Below are 19092 nucleotides of genomic sequence, written 5' to 3' on the forward strand. Positions count from 1 at the left end.
AAACACAAGTGAAAATGAGTAGTGTCGATTTTAATCTGAGATACTAATGGAATTCAAGGGTTTTTTTTTAACCAACTCTTTTATCTGTTGCCCCAGGTAGGAGGAAACAATATACATTGACAACACAGCCGGCCACATTCTTGTTTCAGTGCTAGACCTGTGACAGTGTTCAAATCCTATGCCTGGTAGCAAAGAGCACCTTTATATAAAGCTTTTCATTACATTTCCATGTTTTGACTTCCCCTGTGACATAATCCTACCATCTTCTGACTTCTTGACATTGACTGATGCCTTAGTTATGATTTGTGGCATGTTTTCACTGCATTGGATTCTAAATGCAGCCTTCGAATTTGCTCCCAATATTCTGCATCTGTGGTTTTCTCCTGTCATTGGTCAGGAGTCCAATTGTGGCATTTTCTTTGTGAGAGTGGGTGGTCCCACCTCTCATCATATCTTCCCCACCTTTTTGGGGGGTGGCTCTGAGTGTGCACAGTAATGCACACCCAGCTGGTTGCATGTGGGGGAGTGCAGAATCAAACCCGGCTCGCCACATTACAAGTCCGTACTCCTAACCACTACACCAAGCTGGACTGAGGGTCCAGGTCTTCACTAGCAGCCCATTCCACCAGGCTGGGGTCAGGGTCCAAAAGACTCTGGCTGTGGTCACGGCCAAGTTCATTTCTCTGGGGCTGGGAACCACCAGCAAGTTGGAATTTGCTGAGTGAAGTTCTTTTCTGGGGGTGAAAACAAAGAGCCAGTCCCTCAGGGATGCAGGTCCCAGACCGCATAAGGCCTTAAAGACTAAGGCCAGGAGCTTAAACCTGATCCAGAATTCAACCAGCAACCAGTGCAGGACGAATGTGGGCTCTCCACGGGGTCCTTGTGAGGACCCAGGCAGTTCCAGTTATAATCTCCAGGTCAGGGAAAGGCCCGCGCAGAGTGAGTTACAGTAACCTCACCTGGAGCCTGGCAGCCACGCATATCAGGAGTGAAAGCTGCACAATCACTGTCCCATTCAACTTGGGCAGTGCATGAATTTTCCATGTGGGTATAGCTTCCATTCCATGCCCACCTAGAAAAGATGCTTTGCTCTCCAGTTCCCAAAGGCCAAAGGGGATCATGCAGGCTGCGTTCCCCATATAAGCAGCTGACAAGCGCCCCATTTGTGTGAATGTGCTAAGTCTTTGAGGTGTCACCGGACTCTTTGTTGCTTTCATTCCCGGCCCAGCTCCTTCAAACTGCCATCGAAATGAACAAATGCTGTATCAATTTTTCATGCTGACCCTAACCGTCAAATATGAACTCTGCAGTAAATTCTGCCGGCCCTTCAAATGCAGACTTAAAACCTGATCCTCACAAGTCGGCCCCATTTATTTTGGAGCCTTACGTCCAAGAAAGGATGCTTAGGATTGCTGCATTAATCACATTAAAATAGCTCTTGCCGCAAGTTATACGCCCCCCTTAGGAGCCCGTCATCTGATCAGAAATATAAATTACCTCTTATATTCATAGCTAAGCATTGCATACAGTTTAGCTCCTTAATTACGTTTAGTCACCCTGCGCTGTAAAAACGTATCGGACCCCAGGAGCACTCTATCCACGTTCAACATCTGGTACTCATCACGTCTTGTAACATCCGTGTTTTATCATCTCTTTTCAGCCACAGATTCCTTAGGCAGCATAGCAGAGGTCTGATTCCATACTATCTGAACAACTTGCAGAGGGGGGGGGAGTGTCCGTTTTACATGAATTTCACAGTGATGGATCTTTCAAAGATGAAGCATGAGGTGTTTGTGGAAGCAGATCTTTCCCTGAATTCTCTCTTTAGACCTGTGGATGGGGCCTCCAAAATCCATCCAAGGGTGGGGGGGATATCTGTGAGGGATCCTGTCAGTTGCCCAGCTCATTTCATGATTCCAGAGGCAGACCAGGTCATCAACAGGAGCACCAACCGTAACTATAAGAAAATGCTGCAATACCATCTGAATTCCAGTTGAATCTATCAGGCTGAAGAAATGGACCATCTTAATTGATCCACATCCCTTGGTATCCTTGTAAATCTAAGTCCTATCACCTACCAGCTTGGTGTAGTGGTTAGGAGTGCGGACTTCTAATCTGGCATGCCAGGTTCGATTCTGCGCTCCCCCACATGCAGCCAGCTGGGTGATTTTGGGCTCGCCACAGCACTGATAAAACTGTTCTGACCGGGCAGTGATATCAGGGCTCTCTCAGCCTCACCTCCCTCACAGGGTGTCTGTTGTGGGGAGAGGAATGGGAAGGCGACTGTAAGCCGCTTTGAGCCTCCTTCGGGTAGGGAAAAGCGGCATATAAGAACCAACTCTTCTTCCTCTTCTTCTCATCTGTCCTTGATAAGGAGATTGTATTCAGTCTCTCTGCCTTCAAATCACCTTCTGACTGCCAAGAGCAAAATCCCAGGTAAACTGTGACCTGAACAATGTGTGAGGCCTACTCCCAACAAAGGTGGCTTCAGTGTGGATTTTTAAGTAATAGAATCAAGAGACTTTCTGGCCATCTAGTCCAACTCTCTACTTAATGCAGGATAAGCCTGGAAGATTTCTGACAAGTGTTTACCCAGCTACTACTTGAAGACTGCCAGTGTGGGGAAAGCTCACCTCCTCCCTAGCCAGCCAGTTCCACTGCTGAACTACTACTATAAAAAAGTAAAGAAATCCTAATATCCAGCCAGAAACTTTCTGCCTGTAATATAAACCTATGATTGTGAGTCCTAGGCAGAGTCTGCACTTACTTTGTTTATTCCATTGTCAATCCTGTTGAATTCAGATCGCTTTGAACTTCCTCTTCCCCCCCCCCCATTGAAACAGGAAAGTGTTCTGCACGTGGTTAGAGTAGTTCAGAAGGGGGAGGCGCCAAGCTTCTTTCTTTCTTTTCTTGAAGGGTGGGGGGAGAGGAGCCAAGCAGGGAGCCTCTTTCTTTTCTTGGAGGAGGGGGGAGATGATCAAAAAAGGCAGAGAAGGGAGAAAAAATCCAGGACCGACAGAAGTTCAGAGAAATTAGGGGCTTCTCCTTTAAGGCAAGTTTGTCACATGACCACCTGTGGCCAATCACGGGTCCTCTACCATGGAGGAGAGCCCAGATTCAAAACAGACTTAAAATTTTGAGGGTTAAAAGCACTCTAAGATATCGCACAATAAAGGTAGGGTCACTCCAGATCAATCCTTCTTGCTGCAGAAGGAAATTTTAAATCGCCCCAAATCCAAACGGAAATCGCATTCTGTGTAGAGGGCAGGGACTGAATAGATCTGGGGTTGGAATAAAAGCTCCGCGCAGTTTACACCCTAGCCTCTGGGGACAGCTCCCTGCCTCCTTTCAAGTGACCGACTTTCAAATCCTTAAAGAGACCAGTCATGTCCCCTCTCATCTCATCCTCCCCAGACTGAACATTCCTAGTTCTCTCAGCCTTTTCAGCTTGTTCTCCAGGCCCCTGATCATCCTAATCACTCTCTTGTGCATCCCTGCCTTGTATGCTGCCTTGTATGCTATCATCTCTAGATGGGCCTATTCTTGTCTTCAAAGGGAAAACTGAGGCAAAACAGGCACTGAGTCATTCTGCTTTCTCTCTTAGACCGTTTATGCACTGGCAACTTCATTGCCCCACCCCCCTGTCAGGAGCACAGATCGGGGGTGGATGAGATGCACCAGGCCAAGTACTCCCCCATGTGAGTGCAGGAAGAGGTGGGACAACCTGCCACGACTAAAACTCCAGCCTGCAACCTGGCATGAAACCTCTAGTGCGTAAACGGTCTTACAGAGTTTTTCCATTTGCACCACCAAACAACCAGCAAAATAACAGCGATGTTGTTTTTGTTGTATTTTATATCATTTTTTTAAAACATGAAATAGAATTAAAAATTCAGCTAAAATTATGTCAAAAGAAACTTGTTCACATGTTTAAAAGTCAGAACATTACTTGTGCTCTTTGATAGACAGTGCCTCAGGATCTGCCTTTGGAGGACCTCCACTGTTTCAACATATGGCTTGTGTTTGCACCTTGTACATGCTTCATGCATGTGGAAAAAGCAAAACACAGCAAAGTCACTAACTGCAGGACTGTAGACCAACATCTGAGTCTAGTGATTCCTTTAAGACCAACACAATTTTATTCAAGGTATAAATTTCCATGTGCTACATCTGAAGTAGTGTGCATGCACACAAAAGCTTACTTCCAGAATTAATCTTTATCAGTCTTCATGGTGTCCCTGGACTCAAACTTTGTTCTGCTGCTTCAGACCAACATAGCTACCCACCCGAATCTGTCTTCATAGCAGAATACAAGAAAGTAAGAGTTATATAGGAGAGCAGATTGTGCAGCTACATCTAGATGAGTCCGCTTGTCACACTACACGTTAGGAGTTGAATGACACTGCCAAGTAAAAAAAACACACACACAATAATATGAACCCCAAATAGCTGTAAATTCCCCTCCGTTAATGAAAAAAGAAAGTGGCTGGACAATTCATTTTAACTATTTATGGGTGAATATTATCATTTATTTGGTACGTTGTCAAAGTATTATTTTCATTACACCAATAAATACTGTAGAAGTCAAAATAAAAAATGCTACAAGTTCTGGAACTCGTCCTATCTAAATCTCTATGATCTGGAAACATTTGGCAAGGGGATTCAGTAATACAAAACAGAAACAGAAAGGGTCCTGTATAAAACTCTAGGGAAATGCCAAACTATTAATTGCACATTAAGTGTATGGTTTTTATTTTTCTGTTTAATAGCAACTATGCAGAGCCAATGCTACAATATAACACTACAGTGATTTCCACTATTACAAGTTCAAGTTATTTGGGCCCCCAGAGTAAAACGACAACATAAAAAATGTATTGGCCATTTTAATATTCGAGGTAGGGAATAAGAGAGACAAATTCTGATCCATTAGCACATGATTTGGCAAAAATTAATGATAAATCAAAGTTGAGAGCTGGCAGATATTCTTGCAATTAGAAGATTGACCACTTACTTCTGAATTCATTTGCTTGCTTGAATTATTTTCATCCTCTTGAGAAACAATTTAAATGAACAGCCAAAGCCACAAAATATTAAATCAAAATCAAGCTAGCCACTGGACTGAAGTTTCTAACCAAACTGGTTGGCCCATATTGGCGATGTTAACACCATTAGCAGCCCCCTGCTGGAAAAAGGCATAGTTAGAGGGAGTTCACAGTGGAGTATTTATTTAGTAAAGAACATCGCCCATTATGGGCGACACGCATTAATGGGTTTAAACTACAAGTACAACGATATAGGCTAGATATCAGGAAAAAAATTTTCACAGTCAGAGTAGTTCAGCAGTGGAATAGGCTGCCTAAGGAGGTGGTGAGCTCCCCCTCACTGGCGGTCTTCAAGCAAAGGTTGGATACACACTTTTCTTGGATGCTTTAGGATGCTTTCGGCTGATCCTGCATTGAGCAGGGGGTTGGACTAGATGGCCTGTATGGCCCCTTCCAACTCTATGATTCTATGATTCTATGATTATAATATTCTATTATGCCTCTGTTCAAGGGGCAGGGCATTTTTTCCCTCCAGGTAATGCTAGCTGAGAGAGAGAGATGAGATGAGCCCAATCTCACCCAATAAATTCCCTTGTACCATGAGGACTTGAACAGATCTCTCAGATCCTAGTCTGGTTCATACCACACTATGGCACAATACCACACTTTACACACAGAAGTCATAGGTGCTTATCACTGGCATGTCTGGCTACAAAATTCTCTTATCATAGGGCTGGGGAAAGACCCTGCCTCGGCCCCTAGAGAGATTCTGTCTGTTGCAATAGCGAGACCGGTAGTCTCACTCAATGAGGGTAGTCAGGTCCCTCCTGGCAACCAGCCGGGGATGGGGGACTTTCCAGGGTAAAACTAGCTTCTACTATAGAGTTTTTGCCCAAATACCAAAGCATCACCTGGAAGTCACTGCCATGATGACATCACTTCCGGCAAGGTGCCAGCAACATGGCCGGACCTTCCTCTTTCTACTGGTAAGTCCCCTCCCGGCCAGCAGCTTGGTGGCTAAGGGGCAGGGCCTGGCAACAGGAGACCCCTGCCTCTTCTGTGGGTCTGGCAATCCTAGACGTGCGAAGTTGTCAAGGGCAACTCCACACGCCCAGTGGTGTTTCCTTGTGGTTCTTACCACACCAATTATCAATCAGGCCATTTAAGCTTTACCTTCAGCACTCCTATTGGAAGGGCAACTGCTACACAGCACAAGAAGAAGGGATATTTGCGGGTCAAAGGAAATCCCTTCCATCCACAGAAATCCTCTGTGAGATCCCCCTTCACTGGCTGCTCTCCCCCAGTCTATCGATGCACAGCAATGGAATGCCTGGAAATAACAAGAAGAATGGCAATAAAAATAATTCAAGTGTCCCACCAGACCGTGCTGTTCTAAGGATTACTGAGATAATGTATGTGAATTTCTTTAAGCATTATAGAGAATATGCTATTTAAATACTAACGTATCACACTTCCTCATTCAAGAGTGCAGTGCCCACATGTAGAGGGCTTCCCACATTGCTCCGTGTGGCCATTTTCTTCTCTTCCTCCCCCTTCACTGCACGCACACAGGCATGCACAAAAGCAAAAGACCAAAGCGCACCAGGGCACGGGAGGTCTGCACACGCCTACCCATATCCGAAACGATCCCATCTTTTGACACAGCAAGTTATTCAAGATAACTGTTCCATTTGTTTTAATAAACATTGGCAGGAAATCAAAGAAAGGACTGTGTGAGCCCATGAAAGGTGTTTTCAAGTTAAACATGGAAAGAATGCAAGAGATGCAAGTGGTTCTATGATATGGGATGTCACTGCTTCTCAGTTTTCCTAAGAGCTACATTCTTCCTTGGCTACATGCACTGCATAGAAAATGAAAGTTTCCAAACCTGCATGCAGAAAGCTGTCTGCTTAGTCCTCTGTCTGTGTTTGTGCTCAGAAATCAATGACTATAAGTATTTTTTAGTCTTTTTTGATAGAAAACTCAGGTATCACCTTAATCTTCTGTAACAGGATCCAGCTCTCCCAGTATTTTCATTTTTTTAAAGGCCAAAGTCAGTCCAAACAACTAAAAGTGATGTGCTTGCATAATCAGCCTTCCCCATTTGTTGCAGATGTGACAAGCATTATCTGTATTCAGATAATAAAAAGATAAAGGTAAAGGTATCCCCTGTGGAAGTACTGGGTCATGTCTGACCCTTGGGGTGACGCCCTCCAGCGTTTTCATGGCAGACTCAATACGGGGTGGTTTGCCAGTGCCTTCCCCAGTCATTACCGTTTACCCCCCAGCAAGCTGGGTACTCATTTTACTGACCTCGGAAGGATGGAAGGCTGAGTCAACCTTGAGCTGGCTGCTGGGATTGAACTCCCAGCCTCATGGGCAGAGCTTCAGACTGCATGTCTGCCACCTTACCACTCTGCGCCACAAGAGGCTCTCCATTCAGATAATAAAGAACTTATATAACATGCCAAGTGAGAATACTGCCCATTAGTTTAAGTTATAAATATAACTAATCTGACTGCACTAACCTCTGATATTTAGTCATTATATGAAATTTTCAGATTTGGTTATTAGTCTGCTACTTTACTAACAAGAGGCAAGACAATGGAAGAGGAGACAATGACTCCTCAAATATATGCTGACATGGTTGTTGTCCAACCATAACCGTTTGCCAATGTTCCTACTGATCTTGATTAGTATTCTGTACAGAGTGCTTTGGCTTGCCACTGATCACTATATTATTTCAATGGCTTTGGGAAGTGCGCTTTCTGATTCAATATAAACCCAGGACCTGTTTGTATGATCTATTTACTTGATTCATGAATCTGCAGTTTGCAAAACAGAATTATTCTGGAGGGCATTCTTTGGGAGAAGTGGAGCTGAGAGCTGCAATGTAATTGATCTGTTTGGGAGGTATCCTGTACTCAGGAAGATGTGTTTTTTTCTTCCACTTCTTCAATCATGGCATTATGCTGTTTTACTAGGAATCTCTGCTGCTAGACTCAAATATGGTTTTCATAGTTTGTAATCCAGTTGCTGATTGATACAATAGCATTGTTTGACTGTGAATCTTTGACGTTAGGTTCAACTATTGTTATCATTCAAATGTTATCATATTTCATAATCATAATACTATTGGTTGATTTAATAGGTCTACCGTAATTGTAACCTGCCTTGAGACCCAGTGAGAAGGGCTCTCCAGAGTCTCCATTTGTTTCTCTACTAAAGAAAACTATTTTACTCTTTTGAAGACCTTGGTGCTTAATTCCTCTTTGCAAATTTAAACTCTGCCAACGCAGAGGACGCAATACCAAGCTAGGCAGACTGATTGTCTGACTTGATTGAAGACAGCTTCGTGTGATAAGCCGTACAGGGGATTAGAGAAACAAATGCAGTGTTTGTACTCAGTGTTAGACAGGGCTTAGCCAACTGGGGGAGAAAGAGGCCAAGGAAATGATATGCTTCTAACCTCAGTGATTGCACTGGACTTCAAAAGGGGTAACTCTGCTTAGGATACCACTGTTAGAGCCTGCTAAGTGTAAACAGGCACACATTATATCAAATTACTCCTCTCCTGCGTCCTCCAAGGATATGAAGTCTGAATGAGCAGAACCTGCTCAGGATCCCTGGCCCCAAGGATGTCAAGCTGGCCTCAACCCACGCTCTCCCGGGTGGGATCAAGGCCCTGAGGGACTTGGGACAGTTTCACAGGTCTGTAAAACACAGTTGTTCCACCAGTCCTACAGCTGAAGTCAGAAACAACACTGAAATTCTGGCCTCCCTGCCCAAAACATCAGCCAAGCTGTGACCATACTGCACCAGCCCCTGCCCCCCTCCACTGGGAAATTAGAGCTGGTTGGTTAGGATATGTAAAAATGTTTTGTGGTAGTTATTGCTGTGATAGTTATTGTTGTGAGTTATTGTTGTTTTATTGTTTACCCACCCTGAGCCTTGGGGGAGGGCAGATCATATGTTGTTGTTGCTCAGACACAAGCAATCAGGGACGGGGAAGGGTCAAGGGATCTTTCTGCGTGGGAGAGAAGAACCACAGATTCACTGTCTCAGCCTGTGGGTGGTGGCTTCTCCTTTGAATATTTTAAACACGTATTTTCTTTAAAATGTCTGATAATATTTCTTTTAAAAAGAACCGCAAGAGTTGAGTCCAGGAGCACCTTAGAGGCCCACGAGATTTCCAGGCCAGAGCTCTTAGGCTCAAAGTTGATACCCCGAAATCTTGTTGCTCTCTTGTCGGACTTAAATCCAGCTGTTCTACTGCAAACACTAACATGGCTACCCTTTGAAATTAAAGACAAGAAGCTTCCTTTAAAAACCTGCCTTAAAATGCTCAACGTTTCTGGCTAATAACAGAACTAGAAATTCAGTTAGCAAAAGCCAAGCAGGACATGAAGGGTTAAACTCCTTCCCTCTAACTATGTGATCCAGCCAGCCTTCTCTTGATGCATCGTCCTGGCCCTGGTTCCCTCCCTGCTTTCACTCTGCTGTTCGTGCTTCTTTCCTTGTTCACTCCCGTTGTTCTTACGTACCTACATCCCTCGCTTTTCCCCAAAAATCTCTTGAATGGCATTTGGCTAATTCCCCATGACGATTCAACCTCCAGACTTTACTTCAACGCAGAGTAAGGCCACAGACTCATTATGTGCAACTTAATCCAATGCAGGTGAACTGAACTCCCTTTGATTCTTCTTCTTCCTCTAACTGCTCCTTTCCAGATTCATGGTTTGGCTTACTACAGTAAGGTCAATATGTATGCATTTTCCCTACTATTTGCTTTCAGTGGCTGCAGAGATTAGTCATCTAGTACAATAAACTTTTATTTCATAAATTATGTGTACAACATACACAGATCCCAGAGCATCTAAACATGCTTATTACTGAAGGCCAGGGTTAGCTCCTGTAGGAATTATGATAAATACAAGAAAGCCAATGATGTACACAGGAAAAAACTGCAAGAATCCATGATTCATATTTTCTGTCAGAGCCCAGAGAAAATATAGCTCTGCTGCAGGTGCAGCTGAATAGATCCTGCTCTTTGCTCTGGAAAGCAAGCATAGATTGTCATAATTATTATAAACTATATGATATATGAAACTCCATTTTGTCATTCTCTGTTAGGCATGGTTTTTCTGTAGCATAATATCAAAACGTTTATAAAGTGCTTGATATGGGAACTAGACCAAAGCTATTTTCAAAGGGTAGCCATATTCACCTGCAGTAGAACAGAGAGATTCAAGTTCAGCAGCACATTTGAGACCAATAAACTAAGCTTTTGCTGCCTTTATCAGCAGCAGGTCTCCTTAGGCTGAAAACAGGTAATAGGTTTTTTTCCTGGCAGATAGAAGCATTGTTGCTTGGGGTGTGAATATTCTAGGGGTGCTTAAACCACTCCTGCTAGTTTAATTTATGTCCTACTTCCCAGTTGCAAACACAAAGCCGATTTTTCAATGGCTTGTTCACCCGCATGGTCATCCGTTTAGCACAGGGGTAGTCAAACTGCGGCCCTCCAGATGTCCATGGACTACAATTCCCAGGAGCCCCTGCCAGCATTCGCTGGCAGGGGCTTCTGGGAATTGTGGTCCATGGACATCTGGAGGGCCGCAGTTTGACTACCCCTGGTTTAGCATGTTGATCCCCCTATTCTTTCCTGACACAGTTGGCTTTTCATGCAGTTGGTGTTTTTAAGCAGCCCAATTAAATTCTACTGTGCCCCTCTTTGCTACGTCACTGCTCCAGTGGGCAGGGAATTGTTTATACAGTTAAATCAGTCACAAAACATGCCAGTCATAAGTCAATGTCATGGTTTTTAAAAAAAATCCCTTAAAGTTCTCTGCCTTGTAATGTGGAAAAAGCAAACCAAAGAATTAACCGTTTTATGAAATTAAAGCAACTAAGTGACCTTCAAATGAAAGACTTTGACACTAAGGTAGAATGCCAAGTGATTTACTGGTGAAGAACAACATCTTAAAGATGACTTTGTGATCCAACCTGGTAAAGATAAACTTTAAAAGAGCTGAAGTAAACAGACAATAAATTAAAGCAATAGAAATCCTTAAACATGACAATGCATTCTTGTAATGAATGTTTTTACCTTTCTTCTATCAGAGATATTTAGTGTAGCCATTTTTCTAATGTCTTAATAATTTTATCACGATTTTAATGTGCAGAAACCATCAAGAATCTCTTAAATTTAAGACATGGTGCATGGAAATGATGTCACAAAGAAATTGCTCTTCTTGGCTAATCCTACAGGCCACAGGCGCATGGGAGAAACAAGCGGATTTTGCTCCTTCCCTATAATTTTTATTCTCAGAATCAGTTTTGTGAATCTTTCCAGCTATGTAATCCTCTCAGTGTAACAAACGACCAGTTTAAACATCCACTGCCAAGTTCAATCCACAGATGATGCTGAGCATCTCCTGGATCAGTGAGCCATAATTGTGCAGCCCGTCTACCTTGGCCTTCCTTGTTCTGCCAAGATAATCTCCATGTGTTTGCTACATCTTCTTTATCCACTATATATTAAATGTTCTGACTTCCTGAATTTTTCCATTTGCTGTAGGAAATAACTCGCTACTCATCATCAGTGGCCTTCAAAGACTACATATATTCACTCAATTAAACTCAACATGATTCTTGAGTTTGGGTTATTTTGGACTAAAGTGCCAACTTGGAAGTTCTCTAACCAGGTACTTGCCTCAAATGTAGAGAACAGACCCCAATGTTGTAATGATCCGTTTCTGCCCAAATCCCTTGTATCGTAACCAGCTAAGCTTGCAGGGAGCAGCATATTACTGGGGAGACCCGGAAGGGTGGCTGCCCTGCTTCCCCTTACGTTCATGTAAGAATAAGGGCAACTCAGCATGCATGTTTGGATCCTGAGGATATGGTTGCCAATCTCCAGGTTGTGTTTTTTTTATTTTTCATTGTTATTTTTATTAAAGATTACTGTTTACTGTTGTAACCCACCATAAGTCAGCACTGCTGGGAGTGGCAGGTAAGAAATTAGACAAACAGACTTCTCTGAGACCAAAAGTTGAAAGATGGCACAAAGAAGTAAGACAAACACCATTAAAGATTTCCCTCTTTGATTGGCAAGCATTATTGTTTCCCTGACTTTTTTTAAAGGGCCAACATATTCAACATTTCCCCAGAATCACTTTTGGCTGATGCCTGAAAGAACAATACCTTTTAAAAACAGGACATTCTTTGCTTTCTGCTGTTTTTCAATTGCATTGAGGGGCCCTGAAAAGCCACGGACCTCTCCCTAGCAGAGAAGTTTAACTAACACTTTATAAAATTACATAATTATTCATTATGTTCCAAAAAGCCATCAGGGGGATGCTGGAAATATGTCACGCTCAGTGGAGCCTTTAAGAGGGCCAAGGTATAGACAACCTATTTTATTGATCTTTTTGCCCTCCAGAAATCCCTCATGCACAGTGCAAAAATAGAACCCAAGATAATGAGGATGTAAAGAAATCAGAAAACAACATTTCATCTCCCTGCTTTTTATTAGAGGGAACATTTCAAAGGTTTCTGTCGAAAGATCATGGACATTAGCTTACGAGATTGAAGTTCTAAATATTGTAAAGATTGGCTGGGACCTGGGAATAAGTTAATGGCTCCAATCACAAACCTCCCATCTATGGAAAGCTAGCCTCTTAGGAGGCAGAAGTGAGTCTTGGCTTCTCTTCCATGATCTAGTATTTGACATGCAGAGAACATTTGAGACAGTGGGTCTCAAAAACATTACTCGTAAAGAGGATTAACCAGAGAGGATCCTAAGTCATTTTGAGAAAATGAAAGATAAAATGACTTTTTAAAAAGTGATACACCACGTGCAAATGGTATCCTACACAGAAATGCACAAACCCACACTGCCTGGTACGGAGGTACACCCTCAGTCCATCAAAGTCAGGATTGTCTACTCAGACTGGCAGAGACTCGCCAGGGTCATGCAGAGGAGGGGTAGTCAACCTGTGGTCCTCCAGATGTTCAGGGATTACAATTCCCATGAGCCCCTGCCAACAAATGCTGGCAGGGGCTCATGGGAATTGTAGTCCATGGACATCTGGAGGACCACAGGTTGACTATCCCTGATGCAGAGGACTTTCATACTACTGTTTCAAATTCCTTAACTGGGACTGAGCATGGCCCCCATATTTGGGGTCATTAAACTTAGGTTAGAGTTTGTTATGTTGAAGTGTAGCACAAAAAAGTCTCAAAGTTGCTAACAATTGCCTTCCTCTCCCCACAGCAGATACCCTGTAAGGTAGGTGGAGCTGAAAGAGCTCTGAGAGAACTGTGATTGGCCCAAGCTGGCTGCATGTGGAGGAGGAATAGTGAATCAAGCCCAGTTCCCCAGATTAGAAGTCACCACTCCTAAACACTACACCAAGCTGGCTCTTAACCATTACACCAAGCTGAAGGATATTGGTTGTTCTGAACCAAGTGGGCAAGATCTGGCTTGTCAGAGGCAACACCTGAAAAGCTGTGGCGTTCCAGATATGTGATGAAATGGAATGAACACATGAAGCCCTATCAAGTATTATCTACTCTGGCCAGCAGTGCCTCCTTGGGGTCCCAGGAAAAGGTCTTTCACATCAAGTACCAGATCCTCTCAAATGGAAATGCAGGGGATTGAACCTTGGACCTTCAGCATTCATGGCAAATTCTCCACCCTACGGCCATGCCCCCACAAGGTGTTGCTAGTTAGGAAGTACAAAAGGATGCTGATGTTTGGTTTTGTCCAGGAGTTCTAAATGTGGGCAATTGTTTCATTTCCTTTTGTTTTTCTGCCCTTATTTTGGACTTTGGTTCATCAGCTGCACTGCAAACCTCTGGAAGTGTGACCTTTCCACTTTTTGCTAGCAGCTGACTAAGCTAACGTGACATAAAAAAGTAACCAGCTCCCATAACCTTAATTTTATGGTTGCAAACTATATTTATTGCTATATCATAAGTTTCAAAGGACTGCTAAGTGTTTATCATGGGAATTCTGAGAATTTTCCTTAAGTTAGATTTATGGGTAAATGTGCCATTAAAATGAGAGAAGTTTATGGTCCTTTTTAAAATTCACTCTGCAAAACAGAATGCCAATTTGATTAAACTCAGAACTTAATAATGCAAGCCAAACGATTCTTCTTCATAGTTTTGGGCCTCTTTCTTACATTACTTTTATAAAGGCAAAGGTTCAGCCGCTCTGCAAATAGTTTTCTCAGTGGGAAATTCTGCAGATTTTCATTGCATAAATCTTCAGACATGGATGGGACCTGAAACCATACCCACAAACATGAATACATGAAGCTGCCTTGCAACGATTGAGGCCATTGGTTTGTCAAGGTCAGTACTGTCTATTCAGAACAGCAGTGGGTTCTCCAGGCCCACTATCATAGCACCTCCTACGTGATCTTTTAAATTGGAGATGCTAGGGACTGGACCTCGGATTTTCTGCATACTACCAAGCAACATCCTATTGCCCCGATAATATCCTCAGCTTTTCACTTGTTTCTTCCTATGCATATTCACGTTTTCCTTCCATTGCTGTGCTGGAAATCTACATGACTTTAATAGGATTAACTCATAGGGATGGGCACAAACTGGGAAAACATGGTTCGGTTTGGTTTGTGGTTCATGGAGTGCTCAGTTCACGAACCATGACCTGTCACAAGCTTTTTGATGCCAAATGAACCAGTTCAGTTCATGAGGTTTGTGACAAGGTAGGATGCCCCCCTCCCCAGTATGCTAGAGACACCAAACTCACAGGGGATCTCCAGGTGATTCTCCACTACCTGCCCTCCCACTGTGGTGAAGACTGGACTTAGAGGGTTTGAGTGACTGCCCCCCAAAGCAGGTGCCCCCAGGAAAGTGCTTCCTGGTGGAATGGCAGGTGCAAGTTCAGGTGTGTATAAAATGGATTCTGTAAAAATTTGCGGTGTCAAACTTGCATGAGACCTCTCTTTATTGCTCCTCTACATGCCCTTCAAGCTATGTGCAGATTGAACTTTATAGGTTTGAGTTACCCCCCTCCCAAAAAAACAACAACATGCCTTCAGGAAAACTGTTGGGCACTGGTTCAGGGAATCTCACCCTGCTATGCACTCCTCTTCAATCTCTCCAAGTTGGAGTGCATTACTTTTCCAGAGTCTCAGTTAAGGGCTCTCAAAAAAGGTGTCCCCTGTGCTACCTCTAGAAGAGGCAGCTGCCGTTCTATGGAAGAGTTCAGGTACAAGCAAGCAATACCAAACTCATAAGAAAAATGCACCTGAGCAGAACTCCCCCAGTCAGACACTGGACGCAAGGCAAGCATCCTCCCTACACTTGCAGCCCTGGCCTTCTCCAAAGGCTAGCTCTGGATGACAGAAAGGCAGAATTCCCAGAGTTCCAACAGGGGCTCCCTAATGCAGGGCTAGTCAACCTGTGGTCCTCCAGATGGTCATGGACTACAGTTCCCGTGAGCCCCTGCCAGCGTTTGCTGGAAGAGGCTCATGGGACTTGTAGTCCATGAACATCTGGAGGACCACAGGTTGACTAGCCCTGCCCTAATGTAACCCCATGAGTGTTTGATGGGCACCATAGCCACACCACATGAGCAAGGGAAGCATGCCCACATCTCTTACAATCCCCCCCCCCCCCCGGTTCCGAATACATCTATCAACTGTGAGGGTTTGAGTTATGCCCCCGCCCCCCCCCAAAAAAATAATAGGTCCCCAGGAAAGTACTTTTGGGGGAAATATCAGGAGCAGATTCAGAACTGTGGGTCCTCAGTCAAGGCACCCAGTAGCTAAGTAACCCCCACTCAGCATTAGCTGAGAAACAGAATGGCTCAGAGATGACTTCTTCAGTAAGAAATGGCAGCTTCAGAGGGTGGGGTCTATGGAATCAATAATGCCACCAAACTCCACCCTCCCCCATCTCTATCCTCTGCAGGTGCTCGCCTCCACTCCAGTTGCCACCCTCATACTCCCCATCCACCTCCCCGCAACCTGAAGTCATCACCAGAGGGCTTAAGTTCTCCAAGAGCTGGGATTTCAGCTCTAAGGGCCTGTATGATGAAGCTCTTCTGCCAGGCATATGGTTGAGGCCAGACTGAGGTCCAAGAATTACCATCAGGGGATCTTCTAGAGTTGGTGAGATCAGGTTCCCCGCTCCTAAGGAAGGAGCTCCAGACTGCTAGCTGGACAGGGGTGGGGGGAGGAGATGGGTTTCACTCCAACTAATAGCCAACTTAATGTATTTTAATGTGTGGGGTTTTTAAGAGTTTCTTGTTTTATCATTTGATTGTAAACCGCCACAAGTCTTTGAGAGCAGCGGTATATTAAAGTGTAAATACACAAATAGTAAACAATATGCATATTTTCCCCCCCTAAAGGAACTGAACCATTTTAAGTGATTAGTGATGCAAACTATCTTACATAATAAAGACTGTGTATCGTTTCTTGCCCAACGTTCATGGATTGAAGTGTTGACGTATGTTCATGCACTGAAATAATGCATGAGAACTATTTCAAGTATGTTCCTAAGTAATGGATGTGCCTCTAGGGTTGCTTCCATATTGGATATTAGCTCTCTCCAAATTAGGGGCAGATTACATTTCTGGGTCCCAGTTACAGACACTCACCCCCCAGAAAAAGATCTCCCACATTTATACTCTCTCACCCCCCTGAGTGTGAACACCTCCGTGCGCCATGATTTTAATTTATTTATTAGATTTCGAAACTGCCCTCCCATACGGCTCAGGGCAGTTCACATACAACATTGCAGGGATATGATGGTGAAAGTGAGTGCTAAGTGGGCTCCTCATGGGGGGAAGAAGTCCTCTACCACATTGGTCCCCAGCCTTTTTATCACCAGGGACCGGTCAATGCTTGACAGTTTTACTGAGGCCCGAGGGGGTAGTCTTTTGCCGAGGGACGTCGCCGCCGCTGCCTGAGCCCCTGCTCCACTTGCTTTCCCGTCAGTGCCCCTGACTTCCCGCCGCCCACTGGGCGGCTCTGCCAGAAGCAGCTGTGCAGTGCCACGCCGAGGGGGAGCCCCAGCCATGGTGGCCGCTGGAGAGCACCAAAGGTGAGCTGGCGGTAGAGTGGCAGGGCAGCCCCCAAGGCAGCAGCCAGGGAGAAGGAGGAGGAGGAGGAGGAGGAGGAGGAGGAGGAGGAGGAGGAGGAGGAGGAGGAGGAGGAACCGCGGCCTGGTACCGACTGATCTACGGACCAGTCCCCGGACCAGGGGTTGGGGACCACTGCTCTACCACAGACTCCCATTTCTAGGCAACAACCTACTCTGCCAAACCACCGGAAACTGGCTCTAGCTGAGCATCCCCAGGAGCCTCAGAGCCTCCTGCCCCTGATCTGTTCCTTGCTAACACTCTTTGGAGAGGAGGACTCTGGCAGCCGTGATTCAGAGGGTGGGGAGAGCATCTGCCCTTTCTACATCTCAGCTCCTTGTTGCTGCTTTGCCTAGAGTGCACCCCTCCATGACCCCTTCCAGCACAGCACCAGAAAGCAGGGGTGCAAGCCCCCAACACTTTTCCTCCTCCGTCCTCCGCTGGCACCTGCAAAGGGTACCCCCAACCATGTTGGCACTGGAGGAAAGAGTGGCAGCCAGCAGGAAGAAGTGGAGAGAAAGAGATTAACTGCTGGACTGGTCTGCATTTTACACATTACAATTATTTGGGACTCTTCTGTGAGTGTTTTGGATTACTGCGACATTTGCCTGGTGTTAAAATTATGTCTGCATAGTCCATGCAATTATTCTTAAGGCGAGAGATGAGAAGTTGTGCGTCATGCAGGAGATTAAAAAGACAAACATTTGTGCAACTATTTTATACCACCACCCCCAGCCCAGCAATCATTATACAATCATAGTCTTACATCCTTCTTGCCCAGTTAGTCCTTTTGCTGAAGTAACTCTTGCTTTTAAAGTTACAGATGATAATTTGGCGATTTTCCAGTAACATTTGCGAAATTAAATGTTGAGGCTGTTTGTGTGAAATGACCCATCAAATGCAGTTAAACTTTGGAGACTTTATTTGTGTTCCCTTAAATGTCACACTCCAGTGCCCCCTACTGGTGGAGATGGGCCAAAATCCAAACAAAATTCCTGCCGAGTTTGGTGTTCGGGAAGGAAACAAAATATGGCATTATTTGATCTGATCTGAGTTTAATTTCATAACATTTATGCATTTGAACTATATCATGGGTTAACCTCCATAAAGTAATCCTAACCAGTTAATTTTCTGAAGAAAGAGTGTCTCTTGACCCTATTTATTGGTTACTTTGTTTATACCCCAATTTCCTCCCTAACAGGGACCCCAAATAGCTTCCAACATTCCCTCCTTCTTTATTTTATGAAGAACGATTGGAGGTAGAGTACACTGCCAGTATGTGATTGGCCTAAGGTCACCCAGCAAGCTTCCGTGTCACACCGGGAATTTGAACCTGGTTTTCCCAGATACTGCTCTGACACTCTTCTTAACCAGATACTGCTCTGACACTTTTCTCAGGCTCTTATGCTAGTTTCTAGAGCAGGGGTAGTCAAACTGCGGCCCTCCAAATATCCATGGACTACAGTTCCCATGAACCCTTGCCAGCGAATGCTGGCAAATGCTGGCAGGGGCTCATGGGAACTGTAGTCCATGGACATCTGGAGGGCTGCACCTCCTGCCATTTGGAGTTGCCCAGTAACATTTTGGACTATAGATAAAACATTACAGGGCAAAAAGAGCTTTCAGGTTAGCACTGGAGAAGTCATGGCAAGAATATGCAGCACAGTAAAGCATTCTGCAACGGGAAAAAGTGGAGAGAAGGGGTCTTTGGGCAACGACTTTTCACTGTGAGGAGAGGGGATGTTCGCAGGTATCTCTCTGACCATGTGTGAAGTAGCCCCCTTAGCAGGGGGCTATTATTTCTAAGTTACCTGGTGAGCAGGCTTCGTTCCCCAGTGACCCGTAGCGCTGACATCTCTCTTTCCCTAAATGAAGCAGGACTTGCTAAGCGCCAGCAGGGTCCCAAACCTGTGCCAGAGAAAGCAGGTG

At 44.6% G+C, this 19092-nt stretch overlaps 1 long non-coding RNA gene across 4 annotated transcripts in view; it reads right to left on the reverse strand.

The window, feature by feature from the left end:
• Nucleotides 1–19092, reverse strand: part of LOC143844570 (uncharacterized) — a 58195-nt gene that overhangs the window by 32998 nt on the left and 6105 nt on the right. The window contains exons 3-5 of one of the 4 annotated variants that reach the window (XR_013234040.1): nt 18975–19071; nt 6216–6372; nt 4828–5179 (exon numbers count right to left, since the gene is read on the reverse strand). The exons of 1 other annotated variant lie outside the window; for it this stretch is intronic. This is a non-coding gene — a long non-coding RNA (uncharacterized LOC143844570). Of the gene's footprint in view, nt 1–4827; nt 5183–6215; nt 6373–18974; nt 19072–19092 lie in introns of those variants that run through there. 2 more of the 4 variants (XR_013234037.1, XR_013234038.1) reach the window with 2 other exon arrangements.

This window comes from Paroedura picta, chromosome 9, assembly GCF_049243985.1.
Source record: "Paroedura picta isolate Pp20150507F chromosome 9, Ppicta_v3.0, whole genome shotgun sequence".
NCBI classification, from domain to species: domain Eukaryota; kingdom Metazoa; phylum Chordata; class Lepidosauria; order Squamata; family Gekkonidae; genus Paroedura; species Paroedura picta.